This window comes from Ovis aries, chromosome 8, assembly GCF_016772045.2.
Source record: "Ovis aries strain OAR_USU_Benz2616 breed Rambouillet chromosome 8, ARS-UI_Ramb_v3.0, whole genome shotgun sequence".
NCBI classification, from domain to species: Eukaryota; Metazoa; Chordata; class Mammalia; order Artiodactyla; family Bovidae; genus Ovis; species Ovis aries.
In genome coordinates, this window is record NC_056061.1 from 55,344,410 (window position 1) to 55,371,017 (window position 26,608).

A 26,608-nucleotide genomic window follows, 5' to 3' on the forward strand; every position below is an offset into this window, starting at 1 on the left:
CTCTTAATCTGCCATCATAGGGGCACTAGAGCTTTAACGTGCATCAGAGCTTTGTCCCTAATCACAGAGCTAGCCCTTGCTGAAGTGGGTAGGCTCACTCAGAAACCTGACTGCCACTTCAAAGGAAAAGCACATCATTTGCATTTAATTTTGGTAAAGCTTTATTATTAAACCAAGTCAATTTCCTTGTTATTTGATTCATTTGCAGCTTAATTTTAAAAATGTGATTACCAAATAGAAAAAAATGCTGAGGCTAAATTAAAAAAAAAAAAAAACCACTTATAATTGAAAATTTTCAGGCCAAAGTGAGAAAACATAAAAGCAATTTCCACAGCATCTACCAGTGATTCCACCCTGGATCTTTAAGGCCTGAAGGTCTAATATCCATTGGCTATTCGTCTATTGGTCTATCATAGTAGAATCCTGACAAGTTGTTTTGGGTTTTGCACTAAGCCCCAAGGTCCTAGTGCTGATCTTTAATGTTAGTCTCACCTCATAGGTTTGCTCTATCCAAATAAAAGAATAGTGTGAATTGATTTATGAATCACAGTATTTTTGAACATGTGGTTTATACCATCTTGAACCAATTTTCTGGTGAACAATGAGATGAGGAAAACATCTGGCTCAGAAATTGCTAGGCCAGGTGATACAATATCCTTTTCCTTCTTCCTTTTCCTCCTCTTTAAATAGAGGCCCATCCTTGTTTACAGGATGAGGGCAAGAGCTAAAATCCTTTACAGAAAGGATATAGTGTATGATATTGTTATTAAGGTATTGTGTAAAATTGTTACCCAGGCTGCCTAAGGAAACTTATCAACAAAAAACTAGCTAAGCTCTCACCAAAGCCGACAGTTACCTATGAGAAGTTGAATGGAGCACTGGGGGATGGGAAAATCAAAACTCCAGGGAGGTCTCTCTCTCAACTCACCTGTGCTGCTAAGCCTGTCTCTCTGAACCAGTAAAATGAAGTTACATGTTCCTACCTGACAGGGCTGGTCTAAAGCACATGTAAGCTGGTGAAGGAGGCTGAGAGAAAAAAGGAGGAATTTGCTGAATTTGCTCATTAAATTATTCATTATTAATAAATTTTAAAATGAGAAAAATTAATCTTATTTATTATTAATTTAAATGTATTAATAAATTTAAATTAATAAAAATAATTTATTTTGCTCATTAAATTATCTATTTAGGACAGATCCCTAATATGAATGCTTTATTCCCATCACATAGATAAGAGCACTGTGGCTCAAAGACTAATGACAGGGCAAGCTCTCTGCTCAGATTTTCAGAAAAAGGCAGAACCAGGATTCACAATAAAATCCTTTTGATATAAAATCTGTGCTCTTTCTATTATTCCATTAGTCCATCCTATGCACATGGCAGCACATGCATTATCAAGGCGAGTTTATATATTATTTTTATAGCTTACCGAATCTAAGAAACATATCCCGTTTTAGACTTGCCATTCATTATTTGCAAACCATTAGTAAAGAAAAATACTGCCGATATTATGAAAAGCACCAACTGTAAGCTGCATCAGAGTTTCAGTGATATTCAAATGTGAAACAAATACGCATCTTAGAGAAAATATAGAAATAGAATGACCAAGTAGAACCAATTTTTAAATTTCACCAAAAAGTCAGAAATTTGATTCTTGTAAGATTTGCCAAGTATTTCAAAACTTCAATACATGATTGCTGTTTAATCACTAAGTCATGTCCGACTCCATTTGTGACCCCCATGGACTATATAGCCCTTCAGGCTCCTGTGTCTGTGGGATTTCCCAGGCAAGAATACTGGAGTGGGCTGCCATTTCCTTCTCCAGGGGATCTTCCTGATCCAGGGACCGAACCCTTGTCTCCTGCAGTGGTAGACGGATTCTTTACCCCTGAGCCACCAGGGCAGCCCTCAATATATGATACTGATACATTTATTCAGTCAATAAATTACACATTCATTTAATTACTGTGTATTTAGCACTGCTTCAACCCTCAAGACCATATTATCAAAAAACAAGAATCAAGTTGCCAAACATGTTACTAGAAAACAACAATGTTAACAACAACAATATCAATAAAGTGCGCACTCTGGGCATGACAGAAGACTGCAGAGAGGGCACAGAGCACTACCAGTCAGTTCTTCCCGTAATTACCTCTCTCTCTTAGAAATGACTGGCTTCAAATGCAAAGCTCCCGTCTGTAAGATGAAAATCCCTATTCTAGATTTCTTCTTTTGGTTATCTGTTTATCCTTCTTCACCTTTAAAAAGAAGGCTGTGGCCTTTCAGAGTAGCACAGAAGTCCTTACAAGCGGGCACAGTTTAACTGGAACCTGCCCCCGCCTGGCCTAGAGTCGTCCAGACTTTGCATGTCACCTCCTGGTGACATGTCACCCATCACATTCCCAGCTTGGTTTCTGAGCTCCTGGAATCCTCTCTCGGTTGACCCACACACCCCAGCACTGTCATGAGCCAGTCCTGTTGGAATGAGATTCCATGTTCTCCAGGAGTACACATGAGCATACACTTCCTACCAAGTCCTAGAAACCACCTGATGTGCCCTGGGTAACTTGGCAAAGACATAGGCTTATTCTTTTTTTTTTTTTTTTGGTCACATCATGCAGCTTGCAAATCTTAGTTCCCAGACCAGGGATTGAACCTGGGCCACCAAAGTAAAAGCACTGAGTCCTAACCACTGGCTGGACCACCTGTGAACTCCTGGACATGGCTTACTTCCTTTCAGATTTCTGTTCTTTGTACCAACCAGTGAACAATGATAGATTTCAGGCAGAAATACAGTCATTCCTTTCTTAACATCAAAACAAATTACCTGTTCTAGTAATTGATAGAGTAAGCTTTAAGTTAATTAATATAAGAAAATTCCTAGCTCCCTTTTTTTAACTGAAGTATAGCTGACTTACAACATTATATTAGTTTCAGGCATATAACATAGTGATCCAACATTTTGATAAATTACACAAAATTATGATAAAATATTGGCTATTTTTCCTATGCTGTAGTCTTATGATTCGCTTATTTTATAACTAGCAGTTTTTTCCTCTTAATCCCCTTTGCCTATTTTACCCTTCCCTCCACCCTCACTCTCCTCTGGCCCCACTATTTTTTTTTTTTTTTTTCCAGGTGTTCAAGCTGGTTTTATTTTTTTTTTTTTTTTATTTTTTTTTAAATTTTAAAATCTTTAATTCTTACATGCATTCCCAAACATGAACCCCCCTCCCACCTCCCTCCCCATAACATCTTTCTGGGTCATCCCCATGCACCAGCCCCAAGCATGCTGCATCCTGCGTCAGACATAGACTGGCGATTCAATTCACATGATAGTATACATGTTAGAATGTCATTCTCCCAAATCATCCCACCCTCTCCCTCTCCCTCTGAGTCCAAAAGTCCGTTATACACATCTGTGTCTCTTTCCCTGTCTTGCATACAGGGTCGTCATTGCCATCTTCCTAAATTCCATATATATGTGTTAGTATACTGTATTGGTGTTTTTCTTTCTGGCTTACTTCACTCTGTATAATCGGCTCCAGTTTCATCCATCTCATCAGAACTGATTCAAATGAATTCTTTTTAACGGCTGAGTAATACTCCATTGTGTATATGTACCACAGCTTTCTTATCCATTCATCTGCTGATGGACATCTAGGTTGTTTCCATGTCCTGGCTATTATAAACAGTGCTGCGATGAACATTGGGGTACATGTGTCTCTTTCAATTCTGGTTTCCTCGGTGTGTATGCCCAGAAGTGGGATTGCTGGGTCATAAGGTAGTTCTATTTGCAATTTTTTAAGGAATCTCACCCCAAAACAACGAATTTCACCTTTTTTTCAAGTGCTCATGGAACCTTCTCCAGGATAGATCACATCCTGGGCCATAAATCTAAACTTGATAAATTCAAAAAAATCGAAATCATTCCAAGCATCTTTTCTGACCATAATGCATTAAGATTAGATCTCAATTACAGGAGAAAAACTATTAAAAATTCCAACATATGGAGGTTGAACAACACACTTCTGAATAACCAACAAATCACAGAAGAAATCAAAAAAGAAATCAAAATATGCATAGAAACTAATGAAAATGAAAACACAACAACCCAAAACCTGTGGGACACTATAAAAGCAGTGCTAAGAGGAAAGTTCATAGCAATACAGGCATACCTCAAGAAACAAGAAAAAAGTCAAATAAATAACCTAACTCTACAACTAAAGCAACTAGAAAAGGAAGAGTTGGAGAACCCCAGAGTGAGTAGAAGGAAAGAAATCTTAAAAATTAGGGCAGAAATAAATGCAAAAGAAACAAAAGAGACCATAGCAAAAATCAACAAAGCCAAAAGCTGGTTCTTTGAAAGGATAAATAAAATTGACAAACCATTAGCCAGACTCATCAAGAAGCAAAGAGAGAAAAATCAAATCAATAAAATTAGAAATGAAAATGGAGAGATCACAACAGACAACACAGAAATACAAAGGATCATAAGAGACTACTATCAGCAGTTGTATGCCAATAAAATGGACAACATGGAAGAAATGGACAAATTCTTAGAAAAGTACAATTTTCCAAAACTGAACCAGGAAGAAATCGAAAATCTTAACAGACCCATCACAAGCACGGAAATTGATACTGTAATCAGAAATCTTCCAGCAAACAAAAGCCCAGGTCCAGATGGCTTCACAGCTGAATTCTACCAAAAATTTCGAGAAGAGCTAACACCTATCCTACTCAAACTCTTCCAGAAAATTGCAGAGGAAGGTAAACTTCCAAACTCATTCTATGAGGCCACCATCACCCTAATACCAAAACCTGACAAAGATGTCACAAAAAAAGAAAACTACAGGCCAATATCTCTGATGAACATAGATGCAAAAATCCTCAACAAAATTCTAGCAATCAGAATCCAACAACACATTAAAAAGATCATACACCATGACCAAGTGGGCTTTATCCCAGGGATGCAAGGATTCTTCAATATCCGCAAATCAATCAATGTAATTCACCACATTAACAAATTGAAAATAAAAACCATATGATTATCTCAATAGATGCAGAGAAGGCCTTTGACAAAATTCAACATCCATTTATGATAAAAACTCTGCAGAAAGCAGGAATAGAAGGAACATATCTCAACATAATAAAAGCTATCTATGACAAACCCACAGCAAACATTATCCTCAATGGTGAAAAATTGAAAGCATTTCCCCTAAAGTCAGGAACAAGACAAGGGTGTCCACTTTCACCGCTACTATTCAACATAGTTCTGGAAGTTTTGGCCACAGCAATCAGAGCAGAAAAAGAAATAAAAGGAATCCAGATTGGAAAAGAAGAAGTAAAACTCTCACTGTTTGCAGATGACATGATCCTCTACATGGAAAACCCTAAAGACTCCACCAGAAAATTACTAGAGCTAATCAATGAATATAGTAAAGTTGCAGGATATAAAATCAACACACAGAAATCCCTTGCATTCCTATACACGAATAATGAGAAAGTAGAAAAAGACATTAAGGAAACAATTCCATTCACCATTGCAACGAAAAGAATAAAATACTTAGGAATATATCTACCTAAAGAAACTAAAGACCTATATATAGAAAACTATAAAACACTGATGAAAGAAATCAAAGAGGACACTAATAGATGGAGAAATATACCATGTTCATGGATTGGAAGAATCAATATAGTGAAAATGAGTATACTACCCAAAGCAATTTACAAATTCAATGCAATCCCTATCAAGCTACCAGGCACATTTTCACAGAACTAGAACAAATAATTTCAAGATTTGTATGGAAATACAAAAACCTCGAATAGCCAAAGCAATCTTGAGAAAGAAGAATGGAACTGGAGGAATCAACTTGCCTGACTTCAGGCTCTACTACAAAGCCACAGTCATCAAGACAGTATGGTACTGGCACAAAGACAGACATATAGATCAATGGAACAAAATAGAAAGCCCAGAGATAAATCCACACACATATGGACACCTTATCTTTGACAAAGGAGGCAAGAATATACAATGGAGTAAAGACAATCTCTTTAACAAGTGGTGCTGGGAAAACTGGTCAACCACTTGTAAAAGAATGAAACTAGATCACTTTCTAACACCGCACACAAAAATAAACTCAAAATGGATTAAAGATCTAAATGTAAGATCAGAAACTATAAAACTCCTAGAGGAGAACATAGGCAAAACACTCTCAGACATAAATCACAGCAGGATCCTCTATGATCCACCTTCCAGAATGCTGGAAATAAAAGCAAAAATAAACAAATGGGATCTAATTAAAATTAAAAGCTTCTGCACAACAAAGGAAAATATAAGCAAGGTGAAAAGACAGCCTTCTGAATGGGAGAAAATAATAGCAAATGAAGCAACTGACAAACAACTAATCTCAAAAATATACAAGCAACTTCTGCAGCTCAACTCCAGAAAAATAAACGACCCAATCAAAAAATGGGCCAAAGAACTAAATAGACATTTCTCCAAAGAAGACATACGGATGGCTAACAAACACATGAAAAGATGCTCAACATCACTCATTATTAGAGAAATGCAAATCAAAACCACAATGAGGTACCACTTCACACCAGTCAGAATGGCTGCGATCCAAAAATCTGCAAGCAATAAATGCTGGAGAGGGTGTGGAGAAAAGGGAACCCTCCTACACTGTTGGTGGGAATGCAAACTAGTATGGCCCCACTATTTTGTTCTCTGTATCTGTAGCCTATTTCTGTTTCACTGTATTTAGCTTTTTTTAGATTTCACATATAAATGATAACACACAGTATTTGTCTTTTTCTGTCTGACTTATTTCACTAAGCATAATACTTTCCAGGTCCATCCATGCTGTTGCAAATGGCAAGATTTGTTTTCTTTCTAATCTAACTAAATATCTTTTGGTAGTTGTGGAATTCTTAACTATTTATTTCCTGAATTAATGTGAAGGTCACTAGATTGACCTGAAAATATCATTCATGGCATAATTATTGTGAGTTCATTGGTTTATTTTTCTATGAGAATACATTCCTTGGCCATTCATCAATTTATTCATTTGGCAAACACTTTTGCCTTGCACTTACTAGTGCCAGGCACTATATTAGCTGATGGTAATAAATTGATATATAAGAATGAAATAAAGAACTTACTAAAAGCTGTTGGGCCCAAATTCTTAGATTCCCCCCATTAAAAATAAGTGAATTTAGTAGATGCCAATTACATGCTACTCTGTGCTATTTTACTTCTTCTCAATCAATCCTCATTTCTTTGTCTCTATCTGACAAATGAGGGAACTGAAAGATTAGTTAGAAAGAGTAAGCAATTTACAATAAAGAGGACCACCAGGGCTCACATTTGAACTCACATCTCCTGACTTTAAATAAATCATACAGTCTTTTTACTGGCATATTGCTTATGCCATTTGCCAAAAGAAATACTATGGTGCAGTTAGAAGTTGCAATCTCAAGCAGATTTGTGTTCAGTTTGAGCTCTGTTGTGTCCTTAATGGAAACTTGGAGCAAAAATTACTAGCAGCTGAGCACTGTACCAGAGCTCTAATCCTCTGAATACTATTATGTTTTATGACTAAATATACAATTTCACGTTTATTTTCATTTGACAGAGAAATACCATGTTCCTATAAATTAAGCATACAAATGCTCTGCACAATTCTGTAGTGAGCATGTCTTATTCTTTCAAGAGAAAAGGTAAGCTACTAATATTTCTCAGCCTTTGTATGTGTTCAAGTTATAACACACTCACTGGAATCTCATTATAACAAATTCTAGGTCCATAAAGGATGGGAGAAGGAAATGGCAACCCACTCCAGTGTTCTTGCCTGGAGAATCTCAGAGATGGGGGAGCCTGATGGGCTGCCATCCATGGGGTTGCACAGTCGGACATGACTGAAGCAACTTAGCAGCAGCAGGTTCATAAAGGACTGTTCCAAAGGTGACTTAATCTTCCACCAAGATAATACTTGGTGCCAACAAGTAAATCCCCCTTGACCACAGTCAGCTGTGTAGCAAAGCATATGCCAAACTTTCTCACTTTCCTTCTCTCTATATATCCTGCCCCATGATAAAGAGGGATTTGAGGCTGTTTCCCTCCCCACGCCCCAGGCATTTTAGCTAAAAGTGTACTGCTAAGACATGTACTTTGCCTAGCATTTTAAAGAGTGAGAGCCTTTATGTCTCACAATGATATTCTAGGCATTAACTTAGATCTCCCTTGGACATTCATTCTTAAGAAAGGCTGAATTACTGAAGTATGAACAACATGCCAACGTGTGATCACTCCACCACCATGTTCCCATAGTATATGAAAAAGTGGAAAATGAAAGTGTTAGTTGCTCAGTTGTATCTGACTCTTTGTGACCCCATGGACTATAGCCCACCAGGCTCCTCTGTCCATGGGGATTCTCCAGGCAAGCATACTGGACTGGGTTGCCATGGCCTCCTCCAGGAGATTTTCCCAACCCAGGAATCGAACCCAGGTCTACTGCATTGCAGGTGTATTCTTTACCATCTGACCCATCAGGAAAGCCCAGGCCTGGTGTTCTATTCTATGTCTCAACTTGTTATACTGAAGTTATTTCTGATAACTCAACCCCCAGCCCCCAACACACATACACACACACACACGAGGATTCTGTAGGATTATATGGTCCTTAAGGTCTCTATACTCTGAATATAATGTCTGGACATAGTCACTCTTCAGTATTTATTGACTGAATATGCTGAAATATTCATGTTAAAGCCACTGGGTCTGGCCAAGGACACAAGCGAAAGCTTCAAGAATCCTTCCCCACAGGTTGAGGGTGGGTAGGTCAGTGAACACCCTAAGAACAGCTTAATCAAAAAATGCAGTAGATTTGAATCTCTGCTAGAATAGTTTCTTGGCTGATAAAATCAACATTGTGGTAAGAATAAGCTACTCTACTGAATCAGTCATTGGTAATACAGCCTTATATCACTTGAGAAGCAATGTCAGCTATGCATTCTGAAATAGGAAGGAAAAATATCGTTTTCACTCTATTCTTTTACCTCCCCTTTCCTAAAGAAACCAGAATCACTATTACACTAGAATTGACCAATTTTTCAACCTGACTTTATTTTATAGAGCATCAGGATATGCATGAGAAAAATGCTCCAAGAGAAGAACACAAAGTCTGTAATTCTCCCCACAGCACAGCATTAAACTACCACTGGCATCACTAATCAACAACTATAATTAAGCCTAATTATAAATTACAAGTATCTAATTTTAGAAGACCTTTGCTTTATAAAGCCTAGACATTAGAGATGTTATTAACTTAGCTACTTCAAATTATTCCAGAGCCAGAAACATCCTTTATTCATTGGTGCCTCATGAATCTGGCCTGAAAATATTCCAATGGTCAGGATCCTTTCCTCAGGTCAATAAGGACCAGGGGCAGCAGTCCACTTGCTATTGTAAGTTGAGCATCTCTGAAAAGGCAGCTGCATGCTACTCAAATCTCTCTTCTACTTACACCTGTAACATCCCTGCAGGTTTCCGATTTTCTTTTACTTGCTCCCCTGTGGTCCTGTTGTGATTTTTGATGTGAATAGTCTCAGGACAATTTAACAAAGACTTGAATGAGGGAGAGCCCTGAAATGGGAAAACTGTCTGAAAAGGAAGAAATAAGTCCATCATAGGATACATAAAAATCCAGGTGGTGCTGGTGGTAAAGAACCTGCCTGACAAAGCAGGAGACATAAGGGAATGTAGGTTCGATCCCTGGGTTGGGAAGATCCCCTGGACGAGGAAATGGCAACCTATTCCAATTTTCTTTTTTTGTTGTTGTTTTTTCTTTTGTATTGGGGTATAGCCAATTTACAACATTGTTGATAGTTTCAGGTGAATAGTGAAGGGATTCAGCCATACATATACATGTACCCACTTCAGTATTCTTGCCTGGAGAATTCCATGGACTGGGGAGCCTGGCGGGCTACAGTCCATAGGGTCGCAAAGAGTTGGATGCAACTGAGTAACTTAACACTTTCACTTTTCATAGAATACATACTAGCTTATGGCAAAGTACTTAAGTCCCTTGCCTTAAAGCACCATCATTTCAGTTTTGGTTGGGCTTTGAACATTTCCAAGTAGAATTCAGATGACCAAAGTATTATCTTTGCCAGGTATAAGGACTGGCACAAAACAAAGCCATTGCAGTCATGAGAGATGCCAGGCCCATTGAAGTTCTGCTGGGTTTTCTGATTTGTAAAATGATGGGCTGCACAGCGCATGGGAACTTGTGCTCCCTCTCACCGCCACGTGATCTGTCTATGGCACATCACGTTGTGAACCTCCCTGACAGTGTGATGGACCACACTTCCCACATTGGCAGGTTATATGGATATGATGGTAACAGCTCCCACCTGATCCAAGGCCCAGTGTCCCCAAATCCCTGACCTCTAGAGATACTAGAGGTCTAAGAGTGGCAAGCAGCAAGCCAAATAAGGGCGGGGGATGTTTGCCCCTCTGTCTAGCACTTCAAAGGCCTTTCATAGGAAACTGAAGACCATTAAGGGGAGCCACAGAGCAGCAGCTTTAGCCATGAGGGTTGCGAATTCTTTCTCTTGGAACACAGCTGGCGGTGGTGACACTGAGCCATTCCTGACAATCCCAGGATGCTGAACATGGATCAAGGACAATGGCCAGTAGGTCTGGTCTTCCTGTTGAGAGAAAGGGGACACCGCAGGAACTTGGTTTGGAAAGGGAAGCTGGTAATAGGGGTTTATCTTACTGTTTAGACTTTATCTCAAAGAATATCAGAGGCATGCATCACGTGACAGTGCTTTGATCTTGACCTGCCTCTTAAAGACAGTTCTCAGTCCATCTGCCTTGCTGACAGTCCTGAGAAAAAAAATAGCTGTCCCTTAGCATGGACAGCCGTGCTCTACAGCATACATGTCCAGGTGGAGCGAGCTAATGACTCACCCCAGTATTGGTGTTAGAAAAGAACCATGGCTTTGGGAGATCTGGTTTCCAGAACAGATGTTGACGCTTAATTAACTGTGCCTCTGTGCACAGCACCTTTTCTATAGCTCAGTTTCCTCACCGTATAAAGAAATGCAGGAGACCCAGGTTCAATCCCTGGGTCTGGAAGATCCCTTAGAGAAGGAAATGACAACTCACTTCAGTATTCTTTCCTGAAAAATGCCATGGACACAGAAGCCTGGCGGACTATAGTCCATGGGCTCACAAAGAGTCTGGCACAACTGAGTGACTAAACCACAACCACCACCAAAGGAAAGGTTAGTTAAATCACAGGGACCCTCAGATCTCCTACTTTTAGTGATTCTGTGATAATGATACAAATCATCTACATAATTTTTTTTTTTTTTTTTTTGGCCATGTGGCTTACAGGATCTTAGTTCCCTGACCAAGAATCAAACCAGGGCCCCTAAGTCCTAACCACTGAACTGCCAAGGAATGCCTGATAGTAAGGTGCATGGCATAATAAATGGTACTAAGTGTTTTTCCTATATCCTCTACTTTAATTCTTCCAACAATATGTGATGACAATTTTACTCCCATTTTATAGGTAAAACAAAAAAACTAAGGTGCAAAGACATGATTTACCAACGATTCTATCCTGCTTATACCTTTTTATGTCTTTTTAGTCAAAAGTTGTGCTTTGTTTAAAAATATATATATATATCACACAAATTCGCAATGGGCAAACCTCCAAAATTCACATAAAACCAGATTAAAAATAAAATGCAATAGAATTTTTACAGCTGTTCTATTTTATAATTGATGGCTTTGCTTTATACTCTGTTTTTTAAACTGCCAAACCAAGTGAATAGATTCATTATTTTCAACACAATATTGCATAAATCTGAATGATTTCTCTGACAAGTCTCTGGGAAGATGGATGACCATCGTCCTTTGGTACTCAAATCAAAAGAAGCCTTAAGAAAAAGGTTCTTCTAGGTCTGAGGCCTCGTGTTAAAAATGCCTTCACTAGGAGTGACTCCAGAGCCAAATGTTTTCCATCCACAAGTCACTTCCATCAAGCATTAATACGGAGAGGCAATATTCTTACCCGTTGTCAAAATGAGGTGAACTTTTAGCTTTAATTTGGTTGCCACCTGCTGGCTAAAAAGACAAAAATCTTCTCTCTGCAGCAAAGGCAGCCTGGGACCCCAGGACAAATGGAAACAAATGAATTCTCTATTATGAGTAAAGCAAGTTTGGGTGAGATCAGATTATCTCCTAAACCAGAAGAGAGTGAGTATGTAATGTCCCTGTTGTTTTCCAGGTACTGTGTTGGGTCTTCAGATACACTATTACATGTAATCAGCTCCAAATGACTGACTGGCCTAAGTATGAATAACACCATTTTAAGTGGCTTCAGGCTCCACAACCAAAAAGCAGCCGTGAATTCAAAGCCAGTGCTCACCCAGATATCAGCTTTTCTTCAGCAATGTACATTCTTTTCATTAGCCATGATTCTTCTCAACCGTGTCTGAATAATCTTTATTTGTGCTAAGTTGCTTCAGTAATGTCCGACTCGTTAAAATAAGAAAATAGGTATTTTAATTTAACGGCTCTCCTGTTTTGTTTCATCTTCCTGTTGCTGCTCAGTTGCTCTCAGTGTATCCAACTCTTTGTGACCCCATGGAATGTAGCCTGCCAGGCTCCATTATGGGATTCTTCAGACAAGAATACTGGAGTGGGTTGCCATTTCCTTCTCCAGGGGATCTTCCCGACACAGGAATCAAGCTCTCTCATGTCTCCTGCATTGGCAGGTGGGTTCTTTCCCGTTAACACCATCTGGGAAGCTCTCAATCTTTATTGATTTATTTTTGGTTACTCTGGGTCTCCACTGCTGCACACGGGCTTTCTCTAATTGCGGCAAGTGGGGGCTACTCTTCATCGTGGTGCCCAGGCTTCTCATTGTGGCAGCCTCTCTCATCGCAGAGCACAAGCTCAGTGGTTGTGGTGCACAGGCTTAGTTGCTCTGCAGCATGTGGAACCTTCCCTGACCAGGGATTACCCCTGTCCCCTGCATTTGCAGGTAGAGTCTTACCGACTGTTCTACCAGGGAAGTACTTTCCAAGTAATCTTACCCTGCAGAGAAGAGGCTTAGGAACAGAGCTACAACTCACCACGGGGAGTCATAAAGCTTTCATGACAGTTCATAAGTTAAGCAGAGACAAGTCACATAAATACTTCATAAATTTGGCAGGAAGGGCACCAATGATTAGCAAGAATGAGAATACTGCAAGAGTCATCAATAAAAGCAATTTCAGGTGATCAGAAAAAATAATGCATTTTACAGTAAAATGTCAGGGCCTCTCTGGTGGCTCAGTGGCAAAGAATCCACCTGCCAATGTAGGAGACATGGGTTCAGTCCCTGATCGTGGAAGATCCCACATGCCACAGAACAACTAAGCCTGTACGCCACAACTACTGAGCCTGTGCTCTAGAGCCACAGCTACTGAAGCCCATGCTCCCTGGGGTCCCTGCTCTGCAACAAGAGGAGCCAACATGAGAGGCCTATGCACCACAAGGAAGAGTAGCCCCTGCTCACAGCAACTAGAGAAAGCCCACTCGCAGCAACAAAGATCCAGCACAACCGAATTTCAGTCCTTTAGGAAACACTCACCAGCACACCATCTCCTCATGGTGTACTGCATGCCCAGGGGGCACAGACACAGCCCAGATCCTGGTATCAAGAAGCTCACAATCTAGTTGGCCAGACACCAACATAAAAGCAAGCTTCAACACTCAGAGCCCCTTTCTCTGGTCTCTAAGAGGCACTACCATTGAAAAGAACAATGGCTGGTGTTTGAGTTATAACTGTGTACCAGACACTGTTCTAAGTTAGTTAATATATGTAAAGTGCTTAATCTTCATAGAATGGTATGAGCTAACTAGGATCTCTAAATCACCCTGTTTTCCATCACACAAGGGTAAACAATTTGCCTAAAACCACACTGATCTCATAAGTGACTGAACTGGTGGTGTTCAAATCCACAGACTTGGCTCCACAGCTCAGATGCAGAAAGACCAGGCTATACAGCCTGTAAGAGAGGAAGCATCACTGACTCAATGGACATGATTATGGGCAAACTCTAGGAGATAGTAAAGGCCAGGGAAGCCTCACAGGCTACAGTCCACCGGGTTGCAAAGAGTCAGACATGACTGAGTGACTGAACAAGAGAAGTATGAGTGCCCTGGTGTCAAAGTAGAGGAACAGAAAGGTCAGGTAACTTATCAGCTGTTGCACAGTCAAGTAGCCAGAAGTGGAACCTGTCCTCTAACCATTAGTACAGTTCTCAACTACCACCATCATGTTGCTTCTGAAAATAACAAAAAATGATACAACAAGCATGAAAAATTCCATCTATATAACTTAAGGAAGTGGAAGTTCAGGTTACTGGGAACAGAACCTTTAGCAGAGATAACTACAGAGTAGGCTTGTTCCAAGTGAGGCTGCTCGGAGGCTCTGAGTTACTTCCAGACCCATCCACCTGTGAACCACCTCCTTTTTCACCTTGGATGCTCAGTTTCCAAAAGAGGCCTGGCACAAAACACCAGTTCCGCAGGCGAGGAGAGTGACTAACTCGACATCTCAGCCCCTATACCCTGAGGAGCCATGTGAACTTCCACCTATAGGAGGCACACGGTTCATCAGGTTAGAATGATCATCAGTTTCTGAGGCAAATTCAAAGGGCACTTTTACATTCTGTAGCCAATTGGAAAGAAATGACAATTAGAATCCACTCTGTACACCCTGTGGAATTAACACCGACACAAAATCATTATCCTCAGATGAAGTTTTACCTAGAAGTTTTTGGAGGAATCACCATTATTATTACCACATCTCACATTCATCTAAAACAGCTATAATTGGAAGATACAACTACTATTTACCACAAATCAAACAAAATATTGACACTAAGTTATGTGTGAGTAATGAGATAAACAGACCTGGAAATCAGCCTATCTAGAATGAGAAAGACACAAAATCATGACTAATAGTCACCCATGAGTAGATCTAAAAATTTGACAGAATTTTTCTTTGATTCTTTTAATGCCATTTATCAGGACATTAATGCCTATATAGCTCAATGCTTTTTTTTTTTTTAACCATAGAATGATGTGTCTGTTTTCCTTTATGAGGGCTTTGAAAAGAAGAAAAAGAAAAATGTAAGTGGAGAAAGGAAAAGCATACACTGTGAAATGTAGGTGAATCCACAGAGAATTTTACAAGTGAGTTATAATTTTCATTGTCCTAAAATACTTTATAATCATTGCTAGTAGCTTAAAAGATAGATACATCATGCTGTGTCCCTGAGCTAAATAAACTATTTGTTTTAAGCTCTAATAGCACATTTCAAGAAAAATGTGCATCTAGAGAGATTCAGGATGGTATGAAACTCTGAAAATATATCATATGAGAAAAAAATAGAAGGAAATAAGGATGCTTGTCCTCAGAAGCACAAAAACATTCAGAAATAATAATAGCAGTTATTATGCTGTAACCTTAAGTTTACACAATGCTATATGTCAATTTCATCCCAATAAAACTAAAAAATGATAATGGCATGTACTGAATCTGTATTATACACCAGGCATTGTGCTAAATAATTTATGTGCATTATCTCACTTAATCTTTACCCACCACCATACAAGGTAAGTAATACCTTTTATAGACTAAGAAACAAAGATTGGAAATACTCCCCAAAGATCATTAGTTGACAAATGGGGTAGGTAAAACCATTCTGAAGGTCTGCCTTGCATCCAAAGCCTAAGATCTTACTCAATCTGCTCCAATGGCCCCCACTTAAGAGACAGCAAGCAGCGCAGCCTCTACTGTACAGGCTAGGGTTCTGATACCAACTGCTGCCACCACCTGGGAATATGACTTTAGGTAAAATGTCATCTGAGTGCATCATTCTTCGGTCACGTACAAAAAGAGTTGGGAGGACCACTAAATATGCTGATAGCTCAAACTACAGAATTTCAAATATTTGAAAGTTTATTTAACAGAGAATGAATTTTGCATTGCTGTAGATGACAGAACTCGGAGAAGGCAATGGCACCCCACTCCAGTACTCTTGCCTGGCAAATCCCATGGATGGAGGAGCCTGGTAGCCTGCAGTCCATGGGGTCGCTAAGAATCGGACACGACTGAGCGACTTCACTTTCACTTTTCACTTTCATGCATTGGAGAAGGAAATGGCAACCACTCCAGTGTTCTTGCCTGGAGAATCCCAGGAACGGGGGAGCCTGGTGGGCTGCCGTCTATGGGGTCGCCGAGAGACAGACATGACTGAAGTGACTTAGCAGCAGCAGCAGCAGATGACAGAACTAGAATGAATGTGATTACTCAGAGACTGATTGTCTATAATACATGGATTATTTTGGCACTGCTCAAGAATAAGATGGAGATTTGAAGAAAAAGAGAATATGTGAATGAAAATATAGATCTCAAAATTATGGTCTATAATACATGAATTTTTCTGGCATTGCTCAAGACTAAAATGGAGATTTGCAGAGGAAAAGAATATATGAATGAAAATATAGATCTCAAACTCACTCATTCAATGTTGAATACATATACATTTTAGCAGTATTTTGATATAATCCTAATGGTGGAATAGGGCCAAAAGTAGACTCAGAATTTAACTTTTATAATCAAATTCTAAAATTATACTGTGTACCTTTCGTTATTTTCCCACCTATATTCAGGGCTGCTGCTGCTGCTGCTAAGTTGCTTCAGTTGTGTCCGACTCTGTGCGACCCCATAGATGGCAGCCCACCAGGCTCCACCGCCCCTGGGATTCTGCAGGCAAGAACACTGGAGTGGGTTGCTATTCAGGGCAGTGTCTTTCAAAAGAAAACTAGTCAAATTCTGAGTCCTCTAAACACTAACATAATTTTAGTGATGTGAAATGGTTTAGACTACAATTTGACAGTGCTAATGAACAGTGGTCACGTATGGATGTGAGAGTTGGGCTGTGAAGAAAGCTGAGCACCGAGGAATTGATGCTTTTCAACTGTGGTGTTGGAGAAGACCCTCGAGAGTCCCTTGGACTACAAGGAGATCCAACCAGTCCATTCTAAAGGAGATCAGGCCTGGGTGTTCTTTGGAAGGACTGATGCTGAAGACGAAACTCCAATATTTTGGCCACCACATGCGAAGAGTTGACTCATTGGAAAAGACTCTGATGCTGGGAGGGATTGGGGGCAGGAGGAGAAGGGGACGACAGAGGCTGAGATAGTTGGATGGCATCATCAACTCGATGGACGTGAGTTTGAGTGGACTCCGGGAGTTGGTGATGGACAGGGAGGCCTGGCGTGCTGCAATTCATGGGGTCACAAAGGGTCAAACACGACTGAGTGACTGAACTGAACTGAATGAACAGTGTTTTGAAATACCTGCAGCTAACAAAAATTTTCATGGTAACATTGTCAGAACAAGTTTTAGATGGCAATTTTAATTATTTTTCTACAAAACTAAGATTATGATTTTACAAAGTTATAGACATTGAGAGAAAACCCATGTTGCAGCCATTCTACTCTAAAAACTAAATCATCACATCTATAGAGATGATGTGCAGTCTTGATTTCTAGTCTCAGTTTCTCTCCATTTTTAATATGCTAGCCTTGCCTTTCTGGCTACCTGTTGGATATCTATCTTTATTGGGCATTCCTTCAACATCTTAACTCCATGCGCCCATGCTGTTAGTCTGTGGAGATTACAGAAAAGTGCCTCAAAGGACTTTTTAAAATGACAGCAACAAGCAGTCTTCAGTCTGCTGATCCACATGAACCAAAAGGGCAGATCAGCTCTCAAGACAGCAGGACCCTGCCAGTGGGACAAGTTTATAATCCTATTAACATATCTAAAGAATCAAAGGAGGGAGGGAAGAGAGGCTGGAACAGAGCATGTGCAGACAGATGCATAGGAAATGGCAGTTTCTATCCAAATGATATTCAGGAGGCCAAGAGCCTTACCCTGTGGGGTCATGGAGGCTGGCTAGTCCTTTTCCATGCAAGAGACATACCAAACCTAATGCATCTTCAGCACCCCTTGTTTTTGTTGACAAGCCTTTTGGCCTAGTTTGTCATGCTGGCCTGCCCAGGAGATATTGTGTTAATCAGACAAACTTTTAAGAACTTCCTATTTCTGTGTCACTGGCCCCGAAAAATGTGCCAGTAAAACAGTTTCAGTTGACTTTACAAAGTATGAATTGATCATATCTACTAAATACTCCAGTTCCTGTGACAAGTCAAATACAACACACACAAAGAAAAATATACAAAACAAAACTCCATACCTCTATGATTTAGGGCTTCCCAGGGTCCTGGGTAAAGCTGGTAAAGAATCCGCCTGCAATGCATGAGGCCCCAGTTTGATCCCTGGTTTGGAAAGATCCCTTGGAGGAAGGGATGGCAACCCACTCCAGTATTCTTGCCTGGAGAATCCCCTCGGACAGAAGAGCCTGGTGGGCTACAATCCATAGGGTCGCAAAGAGTCAGACATGACTGAGTGACTGAGCATGGCACAGGTGGTGCTAGTGATAAGGAACCCGCCTGCCAATGCAGGAGACATAAGGGACTCAGGTTCGATCTCTGGGTAAGGAAGATCCCCTGGAGAAGGAGATGGCAACCCACTCCAGTATTCTTGCCTGAGGACTCTCACGGACAGAGAAGCCTGGCAGTCTACAGTTCATGCAGTCACAAAGAATCAGACATGACTGAAGTTACTTAGCATGCACATGATTTATCACAAGGCAAACATTCAAGTAAGCAGTTAAGAAGCAGGACGCTGCCAGCGCTCAGAAATCCTGCACCTTTTCCTTCTCAATCACCAATCCCTACTTCTTGAATCTATATGATGACAATTCATTGCTTTTTTGGGTAGAATGGCCACCTAAATACACATTCTTAAAACCGTGGCTCAGCTTTACCTTATTTCTGAATTTTATGGGAATATAAATTCACATAATACATACTCTACTGCCTAGCATTCTTTCCTTATAATTTATGCTCACAAGTTTCATCCACGTTCTTCAGATAAGTGTAATTTATTCATTTTCATTGATAGGTAGCGTTCCATTTTATGGAGAAACATAAATTATCCACTCTACTATAAATAAAAGTTAGGGCTGTTTTTAATTTTTATCCATACAAATAAGGCCTACAAGTATTCTTGTATGTCTCCTGTTTCACTTGTGAACACATTTCGATTGAGTATATACCCAACAGTGGAAGGCTGACTAGGACCTAAACTTTGTGCCCTTGTACCTCTTTGTCTGATAAAATCTCTGGACATTGTATTAGGATAACATTTTTAAATATACATAAAATAAACAGGATAACAAACGAAATCAACCTCTTCAAAATATAGTTATCAAAATGTTACAAACAATTGTGATGTTTTAACAATTGTTTCTTTACCAGTACATTCAATAGCAATATCTAATTATGGTTCCTACAATCTCCATAATTCAAAAGCAACGATAAGCACAAAGATATTTCTGAAGTATTTTCAACAATGGTTATATAATATGAAAATATCTTCCATATCTATTGGTGACAAAGTAACAGGTTCTAAGACTACTGTAATTTATTGCCTACATCCTTAATTAAAAGAATCATTCAATTTCAGTGAGACATTAATGAAAATAAGTTTGTCACTTTTTTCTGCCCATGTTCAAAAACACACTAAACTCCACCCATTAAAGTATTCACATTTCTGGACCATATACTAAGAACCTCTGCTTCAGGAGAAAGTGCTAGGATGCTGTTCTCACTTCCTTACTCACTTACTATCTCCTGTTTACTTATGTTTTCTTCTCCCCTTCTTGTTACTTTTGCTCTTTCTCATTCTGTTGTTGTTGTTACTGTTTAGTTACTAAGTTGTGTCCAACTCTTTGTGACCCCACGGACTGTAGCCCACCAGGCTCCTGTGTCCATAGGATTTCGCAGGCAAGAACACTGGAGTGGGTTGCCATTTTTTCCTCCATGAAATCTTCCAACCCAGGGATTCAACCTACACTTCTTGCATTGGCAGGCAGATTCTTTACCATTGGGCCATGAAGGAAGTCCCTTTCTCACTCTATTTCATAACAAATTAATAATCATCTTGCTATTCCCCCAAGCACTTTCACCGAACTTTACTGTCTTAGTAAATGATATAACCCTTTTGTTAAGAAATATGACTGTTTCCTTCTCTAAATCCTTAATGGAATATATTTCTCTTATGGTATTCATCATGCCTTTTACATTATGGATGTTTGGTATACTAGCCTTATCTACATTACTATACATAAACTTGTATAAAACTTTCATGCAATATGAAAATAATTTCTCAAAAAATTTGTTGAGATTATATAATTCACTTTGTATCTGAAAAACTTTATCCTCTAAAATTATATTCATCCTTGAGAAATCAGCAAAGTGAATGAGAAAAGTTTTGCCTCTGATATTTCCTTTTTATTACCTTACTCTGTCTTGAATAATCTAAACCTAGGTGATACCTTTCATTTTATTTATATCAGCCAAAACCTGGAAACCATCAAATGCCCATTTACAGAAAAATGGACAAAGTGTGGTATTTCCATAATCAACAGTTTAAAAAAAAAAAGAAAAATTAGCTTTTGATACATGAACCAACACAGGTGAATCTCAAAAGAAACACATTATGAAAAAAATCACATACAAAAAATCAGCCAGATACAAAAGCATACATGTATTTCATTTTAAACAGACAAAAATAATGTATGGTAATAGAAGTCAGAATATTGGGACTATGGCAGCAGGATCTAAAAAGAGCACAGAAGAACTTTCTGGGATGATGGGTATATAATTTATCTTAATCCAGATTGATGGGTACACAGGTGAATACATGAGTATACATTCAAACAGTGAACTTAACAAGTTCACATTTTGCCATAGGCCAATTATGCCTCAAAAAGTTAAAGGAAAAAAAAGCAGCACTTAGTTAACAGTCTACTGCCATGTACTGAAGATACAGCAGTAAATGAAACACTGAGATAAAGAGCAAAGTGAATAACACTGCAATTGCAATCTCCTTTTGACTAGAGTGAAATATATGGCTAAGTGACACAATCTGAATGGCAACCTTACAGAAACACTGCTGCTGCTGCTAAGTCACTTCAGTCATGTCCAACTCTGTGTGACCCCATAGACAGCAGCCCACCAGGCTCCCCCGTCCGTGGTATCCTCCAGGCAAGAACACTGGAGTGGGTTGCCATTTCCTTCTCCAATGCATGAAAGGGAAAAGTGAAAGTGAAGTTGCTCAGTCGTGTCTGACTCCTAGCGACCCCATGGACTGCAGCCTACCAGGCTCCTCCATCCATGGGATTTGCCGGGCAAGAGTACTGGAGTGGGGTGCCATCGCCTTCTCCGACAGAAACACTACTTGTTGACTTTCAGTTTTTATTACCTAGTTTCATGTGTAGTAGCGCTAGTGGTAAAGAACCTGCTTGCCAATGCAGGGGACTAAGAGACACGGGTTTGATCCCTGAGACAGGAAGATCCACTGGAGTAGGAAATGGCAACCCACCCAGGTATTCTCGCCTGGGAAATCCCATGGACAGAAGAACCTGGCGAGTTCCATCAGACACAACTGAAGTGACTTAGCAGATGTCTTTATTAATACACATGCAATAAGTGTTCATTGTAGAAGACAGAAACTCCAATAAGCACAAAAATAATTATCTATAATCCAACCACAGAGAATATTTTCTTTTTATATTGGCCAAATAAATTATTTGTTCTATTATTGAGCTGTGTCCAATTTTAACAAGGAGTTTCTAAACAGAAATTGCAGGATCCCTTTAACATTGAAAATATTCCATTCTAATCAATTCATCTTTCATTCGAAAAACAAAATGAACAAAACAAGAAACTCAACTGAGATACGTTTTATTGATGGTTCAATAAATAAAAGGAATATGGATCTATGCAATAATTATAAAATATATTCAATCACATTTAAAAATATAACCAAGTCTTATGGTGGGGGGGGGCTCTTTAGCCTTGAGGATCCCTTATTTTGTTACTCATTGAGTCTTGTCCGACTCTTTGTGACCCAATGAACTGCAGCACACCAGCCTTCTCTGTCCTTTACTATCTCCCAGAGTTTGCGCAAACTCATGTCTACTGAGTCAGTGATGTCATCCAACCATTTCATCCTCAGTTGCAACCTTCTTCTCCTGCCCTCAATCTTTCCCAGCATCACGGTTTTTCCAATGAGTCAGCTCTTCATATCAGATGGCCAAAGTATTGAAGCTTCAGCTTCAGCACCAGTCCCTGATTTTAGTCTAGTTTTGGAAATGGTTACACATAAAGGATCCATAGATTTACAGAGAAAGTGAGGTGGAAACAGATTCAGTTTAAATAACAAAGTATTCTAATGGGTTGCTATGGATTATAGCAACATTTCCCACTGAAGGGTGGGGGAGAGGTCAGTTGTTCTATCAGTATATGTAGGAAACTATGAACAAAGCTAGTGGAGGTGATGGAATTACAGTTGAGCTATTTCAAAACCTGGAAGATGACGCTATGAAAATGCTGCACTCAATATGCCAGCAAATTTGGAAAACTCAGCAGTGGCCACAGGACTGGAAAAGGTCAGTTTTCATTCCAATCCCAAAGAAAGGCAATGCCAAAGAATGCTCAAACTACCGCACAATTGCACTCATCTCACATGCTAGGAAAGTAATGCTCTAAATTCTCCAAGCCAGGCTTCAGCAATTTGTGAACCATGAACTTCTAGATGTTCAAGCTGGTTTTAAAAAGGCAGAGGAACCAGAGATCAAATTGTCAACATCCACTGGACCATGGAAAAAGCAAGAGAGTTCCAGAAACACATCTATTTCTGCTTTATTGACTATGCCAAAGCCTTTGACTGTGTGGAAATAAACTGTGGAAAATTCTGAAAGAGATGGTAATACCTGACCACTTGACCTGCCTCTTGAGAAACCTATATGCAGGTCAGGAAGCAACAGTTAGAACTGGACATGGAACAACAGACTGGTTCCAAATAGGAAAAGGAGTACGTCAAGGCTGTATATTGTCACCCTGCTTATTTAACTTCTATGCAGAGTACATCATGAGACACACTGGGCTGCATGAAGCACAAGCTGGAATCAAAGTGGCCAGGAGAAATATCAATAACCTCAAATACACAGATGACACCACCCTTATGGCAGAAAGCGAAGAACTAGAGAGACTCTTGATGAAAGTGAAAGAGGAGAGTGAAAAAGTTGGCTTAAAGCTCAACATTCAGAAAACTAAGATCATGGCATCTGGTCCCATCACTTCATGGGAAATAGATGGGGAAACAGTGGAAACAGTGGCTGACTTTATTTTGGGGGGCTCCAAAATCACTGCAGATGATGATTGTAGCCATGAAATTAAAAGACGCTTACTCCTTGGAAGGAAAGCTATGACCAACCTAGACAGCATATTAAAAAGCTGAGACATTACTTTGCCAACAGAGGTCCGTCTAGTTAAGGTTATGGTTTTTCCAGTGGTCACGTATGGATGTGAGAGTTGGACTGTGAAGATAGCTGAGCACCGAAGAATTGATGCTTTTGAACTGTGGTGTTGGAGAAGACTCTTGAGAGTCCCTTGGACTACAAGGAGATCCAACCATCCTAAAGGAGATCAGTCCTGGGTGTTCATTGGTGGGACTGATGTTGAAGCTGAAACTCCAATACTTTGACCACCTGATGAGAAGACCTGACTCATTTGAGAAGACCTTGATGCTGGGAAAGATTGAAGGCAGAAGGAGAAGGGGACAACAGAGGATAAGGTGGTTGGATGGCATCGCCAACTCAATGCAGGAAACAGGCCATGCCATTTCTTACCCTAGGAAAATAAGAATTTGCTCAGTAAAGTAACTCTCTCAGAAGTCCTACCACAGAAAACACAAAACCTTGTTTTTTACTGAACATTTCCCTTTCCTCCCACTCTCTGCTCAAGGAACAACTACGAAAAACTGAAACTAAGACCAGTCTTTGGAAACACCAGCAGATAGCTGACCAGGGCCCTTCAGGAGGGTCTCCATCAGCACTATAACCTCACCTCTATGTTCTTCCACAGACACACCTATCTGCCACCACAGCAAGCGCACCGCCATCCCCACAGACACCTGGTGGCTCACATGCTCCACATTGGAACATGCCGTCTCCTCAGCATAAATACCCCACTGTCCTTTGGCCTCCCTACTTATCCTTTACGTGGTCAGTGCCTACTTTTCCTTTACACTGAGTAAAACATGCTCTGCTGGAGAAACTTGGGGAAACCTGCCTCCAGGGCTTCCATTTACATTCCAATCTTCTTCATTCTAGACATTTCCTCAGTATATTATAATTGTCTTCTTCTGTGGCTCCCTACACACAGGTCTAAGTGAGCTCTCTAGAGGGTTTTTCCTTTGGGTCTTTTACAAAGGTAGACTGGCAGATGGGAGTCTTAACAAATAATGATTAAATGAATGAATAAGGTGGCTTAATGGTAAAGAAACTGCCTGCAATGCAGGAGACCTGGGTTCAGTCCCTTGGTGGGCAAGATCCCTTGGAGAAGGGAATGGCACCCCTATCCAGTATTCTTACCTGAGAAATCCCATGGTCAGAGGAGCCTGTTGGGCTACGGTTCACAGGGTCACACAGAGTGGGATGCTACTGAGCGACTCAACAACAACAGGAAGATGAACCAAAAGAGAAGAGCCATTAAATTAAGATACCCATTTTCTTATTTTATCCACAAATTTGTGGTGTTAGAATTCTTACTAAAAGTGTATTTCTGAATGACTCCAGATTTCTCCATTTGTTGCCAGGTGAAAAAGCAAACAGACTTAATGTCCCTGAATTGTATACTTAAAAATGACTAAAATGATAAATTTTACAGACCATGGGGTTGCAAAAAGTTGGACATGACTAAGCGGTTGAACTGATGTATATTTTGCCACAATTTAAAAAAGCAAATGGAAACAAATATTTAGAAGGCTTTTTCTTTCTTTTCTGGGGGGTTGGGGGGCATAGTGGAATAATATAATGCCTATAATCTTTTTTAACCAATTTCCTTGAATAAACCAGTAATTTTAAAATGTGCTGAGCTGAAACTGAAAAGAACACTGACGGTAAAAAAAAAAAAAAAAAAGTAAACAAGTGAAAAAAGTTATAAAAGACACATGTTTTTACTATGAAATTAAAGCACAAGGCACCCCTTAATTAGAGAAAACAGAGAAGAATTGCTGCAAATGACACCCCCATTATTACCACTTAAATTGCAAGGGACAGCTTACAGCTCACAAGTGACTATAAAGTTAGTTAACTGGTTTTACAATAAAACATTCAAATACCACATAAGAACTGTCTGTGAGAAAGATTTTTATGTGGCTCATAAGCCTATTCCAAAAGATATCCCAGTAGAGGGGTTCCTGGAGGACTTTGATCCATGAGAGATGCTTGTAATAACAGATCCCTAAGGCGTTTACTCCCCATAAATTTTCTTCAAAGGGGACAACATCTCTGGTTTGTTTTAGAATAATCTGTAGTTGTAACTTTATAGGCAAGCTGCTTCTTTTTTTCTAGATTCTCAATCAAAAGCTCTAGTATTTATAAGATATGCAGAAAAATCAACTACATTTAAACTTGATCCATCATTCACATGGCTTAAAATACACAGACCAGTACATTCTGGTACTTTTATTTTGTTACCCTTTAAAAAAAAAAAAAAGCATTTTTTAAATGGACTTAACTAAGGTTTTCCAGGTTTCCTTTATAAGTGAAATGACATGTAACTAGGATGAAAAATAATCAGTGAAGAAGATATTGACATCTAAAACAGAAAAGGGCTTCCCTGGTGGCTCAAACAGTAAAGAATCTGCCTGCAGTGTGGGAGATCCCGGATTGATCCCTGGGTATGGATGATCCCCTGGAGAAGGGAATGGCAACCCACTCCAGTATTCTTGCCTGGAGAATTCTATGGACAGAGGAGCCTGGCAGGCTACAGTCCACAGGGTTGCAAAGTGTTGGACATGATCGAACAACTAACACTTTCACTTAAAGTAGAAAAGATACTTTTCTAGAAACAGTTACAGCATAGCAGGTAAGCAGCATTAATAACTTTCTAAAACAAACACAAAATACCATCCTATCTTTTTCTCTGTTCATATCTAATAGCTGCTGTTTTTGTTAGTAAAATGTGAAAATATAAAGTAAAAAGTATTATCCATTTACTGGCAAGAGTCAATAAATTTAGTACTTTCTATCACTTTGCTTTTATTGAAACTAAGGCCAGGAATTTTTATACTTTTAATCTTTACACCACAATCTGTTATAGGTTGCGTCAAGTCAATGGATCTATTTTTTTTTTCTGTACTTTTTGTAGATGGTTAATCCAGGATCATAAATTACAAGAAACCAGTTCATCTAGAGTGAGTGAGCAGAGCCAGGCAGCCATCAGCTGCTGCTTCTTCACCCCACTGAGCAATTACTAAACAGCTGAGCTGCACAGACATTAACTGAACATCAAGACACCTCTCACTTCCGTTTCTTGCTTCCTACTCCT

At 39.6% G+C, this 26,608-nt stretch overlaps 1 protein-coding gene and 1 long non-coding RNA gene across 3 annotated transcripts in view; one reads left to right on the top strand and one right to left on the bottom strand.

Annotated features, from left to right (window-relative positions):
* Positions 1-26,608, bottom strand: part of ARHGAP18 (Rho GTPase activating protein 18) — a 201,694-nt gene that overhangs the window by 146,551 nt on the left and 28,535 nt on the right. The gene's annotated exons all lie outside the window — the stretch shown is intronic.
* LOC132660246 (uncharacterized) overlaps positions 1-26,608 on the top strand; it is a 52,113-nt gene that overhangs the window by 13,894 nt on the left and 11,611 nt on the right. The window contains exons 3-5 of the long non-coding RNA XR_009601637.1: positions 12,172-12,274; positions 12,632-12,795; positions 15,176-15,265. This is a non-coding gene — a long non-coding RNA (uncharacterized LOC132660246). The remainder of the gene's footprint in view (positions 1-12,171; positions 12,275-12,631; positions 12,796-15,175; positions 15,266-26,608) is intronic.